The 3,778-nt window shown below is 41.6% G+C and overlaps 1 pseudogene; it reads left to right on the plus strand.

Moving 5' to 3' along the window:
• Positions 1 to 1,276: 1,276 nt before the first annotated feature.
• Positions 1,277 to 1,419, plus strand: LOC117314336 (U2 spliceosomal RNA; annotated as a pseudogene).
• The last annotated feature ends 2,359 nt before the right edge of the window (positions 1,420 to 3,778 follow it).

Below are 3,778 nucleotides of genomic sequence, written 5' to 3' on the forward strand. Positions count from 1 at the left end.
CTTTGTTCACATGGAGATAGTGGAGTTCTAAGAGGTTAAGTAGAAATCTGCCAGACCTCTTGAGCCCTACCCTGAAATTGGAAATTGGAACGCAGTCACTGCCACCACATTTAGTTGGATAAGGAAGGTCATAAAGCCAGTCAGGATTCAAGGGGGTGGACGTATGTCCGTGAGAAACCACATTGCAAAGGGCAAGGTTACAGGAGGCATTAAATAATTGAGGCAGCTTTTGTAATCAATCTATCCCATAGTCTTTGGGGCCATAAATCTAGCTTTTAACTTAATATTAACCACTCATCTTACAGGTAGCATTGGCCACGTTTATTGCTTCTTCTTGCAAAAGAGATCAGGCATACTTGACCTTCCATCAGATTTCTTAGTTGAAATTAGATTTAAAACTTCTCTAGGCTACTTATTTCAAAAAAAAAATGTTAAGGTTAAATACAAAGAGTATAGTATTCCATACTTATTTGCAGTAGAAGTCTTATGATCCATGGATATAAATAAGGCAGAGTTCAAGCTACCACATACTAGAGAGATCTGAGATTTCTCAGAATTAAAAAGCTATTTAGGGGGACTTCCCTGGTGGCACAGTGGTTAAGAATCCACCTGCCAATGCAGGGGACACGGGTTCCAGCCCTGGTCCGGGAAGATCCCACATGACACGGAGTAACCAAGCCCATGCGCCACAACTACTGAGCCTGCACTCTAGAGCCCGTGAGCCACAACTACTGAAGCCCACATGCTACAACTACTGAAGCCCATGAGCCTAGAACCCGTTCTCTGCAACAAGAGAAGCCACCGCAATGAGAAACCCGCGCACCGCAACGAAGAGTAGCCCCCGCTCACCGCAACTAGAGAAAGCCCGCACGCTGCAACGGAGACCCAACGCAGCCAAAAATAAATAAGTAAATAAATAAATTATTTTTAAAAAAATCTATTTAGGTAATACCTTCCTTGGAATGAAAACAGAGTACAGAAAATTCTTACATATCCAGTGTAATTCACCCATTCCAATCCAGTCAATTTATTGTGACCCCCGTGTAAGACACTGGGGATACAAGAAAGAACAATACCCCATCCTTTCCTTCCAGGAGCAGGTTAAGGTGAGAATAGGAAAAGAGAAGTTGCATTCTAGAATCCAGAGGGTGAGAGAATTTCAAGAAGGATAATGGCCAGTGAGCGGCACCAAAGGCATCTGAGAAGACGGCTAGAGTGGCAGTGAAAAGGATCCATTGGATTGGGCAGAGCTCATTCACTCTATAAATGTTAGCTGATTGCTTCTCAGCCTTTTGGCTAAGACCAAGTGTAGTATCTGCTCTTAGCAGTTTAATATAAATGTTAGTTGAGAAGTTACAATGTGCTAGGCCCTGTGTTAAATGCTAGAACACAGAATTAGTTAAGTCTCCTGGATCTCAAAGAACAGGCCAGCGGGAGAAAATAGACATCGAAATATAGCAACACAGTGTGAAAAGGTGTTTTGATGGAGGTCATCGGCCTCCTTACAAAGTGTGCTTTCAATGGAAAGACAGCCACAGCAAGAACAAGACTGCTGCAGGATGGGTAATGAGGGAAAGATAAAGGTAATAATAGTAATTGAGGAGAAGAAGAAATCAGGGAGCAGCTTGAGGGCAAGGTTGAGTTCCGGGAAGTTTTCAGCTTGTTTTGTCTTTGCTTTTATTTTGGTATGTATTTTGCCCAAATTTCACAGTATGTTTGAAGGTTACCGGAAGAAACCAGTAAAAAAGAAGAGCTTGAAAGTAGAGGGAGGAAAAGCAATAGCATTGCCTCCTAGAAGGGAACTGGATCCAGGACACGTGAGGAGGATTTATTTGGAAAGGAGTGGGGACCACTTCTTCCTCTGAGCAGGAAGAAAAGGAATAAACTGGGGCAAGTGCTCATATTTTTTTAACCAAATATCTGAACCAGAGCAGTTTGGGTCACTTGGGGTCAAATAGAGGCAGTCTAGAGAAATTTACTTCGGATTCAAAAATATTGCCATTTCCAGTTATTTCTGAAGTTTACTGGAAGAACAAAACAGAATTATTGAAATAGGGAGCTTCCAGGAAAGCACTGACATGTGTTTGCTTATATATTCTTTTTCAGAGATGGATGTGAGGGAAGTTGAGAGAAATCATGGCAGCATGTCTCCATTTTCTTGGTGGGGTTAGAATAAGGTCATCTGTCGAGAGTAGCGGGGTGTAGTGAAGCAGGTAGCTTTCAGGAGAAAGGCAATGAGTCGGATCAACTGACACAAAGGTGGGAAAGGGTGCCAACCAGGGGTCATCTCCCCAATTACTGGGAACATCTGAAGAGGGATTTATATATTCTGGGATAGAGGCTAAACAGGTCATGCTGGTTTACGGCAAGCCTAATTAGGAAAGTTAATCAGATGCAAAATTATCCCAGTGAATTCCTGCGTTCCAAAGTTCAAAAGTTATGACTGAGGGTTGCCCGCTCTTTTGGACCCTGTACGCTGCCAACTCTCCTCTGTTACTGCAGAGAACTGCGTTAGTGCCATAGAGTGTCTCTATATACAAAGGTACAAGGCACGTCTCACTTTTCCTGGGTGCCACTTGTCTCTAGGCTAGCTTGTTGTCTTGAAAACAGTAGTACTTGTGTTTGTGCCTGGAAGAACCGCACAGCCAGACAAGAAGGCTACCAAGCCTTTGACGGTGTGTGAGTGATATGTGTACCGTCCTCATTCCTAAAACTACGTACTCTCCGTCTCCAAAACGTCAGCTCCAATACCTCTTATTAAAATCTGCTTTCTTATTTGCTAGGAGCAAATAGTGGAGGGAGATAGCTGACATTTTTATATTTTTTCCTTTCTTCCCAGTAAAGTTTAAAATGACTGTACTAAAAAAGACTCGCTGGCTACTTTATTCATAATCTTGATGTAGTTAAAAAAAAAAAAATCCCAGTACAGGTTTTGGAATCAGACAGTTCTAGAGTAGGAAGTCAGCTCTGTTATCTGGGGTCTGTTAGGTCTGCTGAGCGTCTGTTTTGTTCTCTGTATTACTGGGCTAACTATACATACACAGACATGTGCACAGTGTGTGTCAACAGACAGTAGAAAGATAGATGATTGATAAAGGCAGACAAATATTAGAGATGATGATGGCGATGATGATGCAGATAGATAGATACTATGATAGATAATAGTGAAGGAGAGAGAGAAGAAAAATGCACATGTAATTCAAAGTACACTAGTTAAGAGCACAGGCTCTAAACTGCCTAAATTAAATCCAAGATGTTTCCATTACTAGCTATGGGAACTTGGGAAAGTTCTGCCTCATAGGATGGTTATGGGGATTAAACTTAATAAGCCTTTAAAATCCCTCACCCATAGCCATATTAATAACCAATAGTTATTGCATGCCTATTTTGTGTCAGCGTCCAAGCTAAGCAATCTATGCACAGTAACCTGCTTAACTCTCCCAAGATCCCCATGAGGAAAAAATTGTCCCCATTTTCAGACGAGAGGATGAGAGTCCAGGCAGCATGAATAGCCAGGAGGTCTATGTATTGCCCAACTCTATGGCTGCCATCCACAAATGGAAATTAAGTAACTTGCCCAAGGTTATATGGGAAGCAAACAGTGGATCAATTACTTAAATCCAGGTACACCTAATATCTAAATAAATCTGTGTTTTTAACCCCTAAACACCTTCTACCATAAGCACTATTTATTATGTTACCCAAATTAGGCTGGTTGAAAAATCAGTTTATTGTTCAGAAAAGTAAAGAAGAAGGGGGGAAAAAACTGTTGAAAAGA

This window comes from Tursiops truncatus, chromosome 11, assembly GCF_011762595.2.
Source record: "Tursiops truncatus isolate mTurTru1 chromosome 11, mTurTru1.mat.Y, whole genome shotgun sequence".
Taxonomy (NCBI): Eukaryota; Metazoa; Chordata; class Mammalia; order Artiodactyla; family Delphinidae; genus Tursiops; species Tursiops truncatus.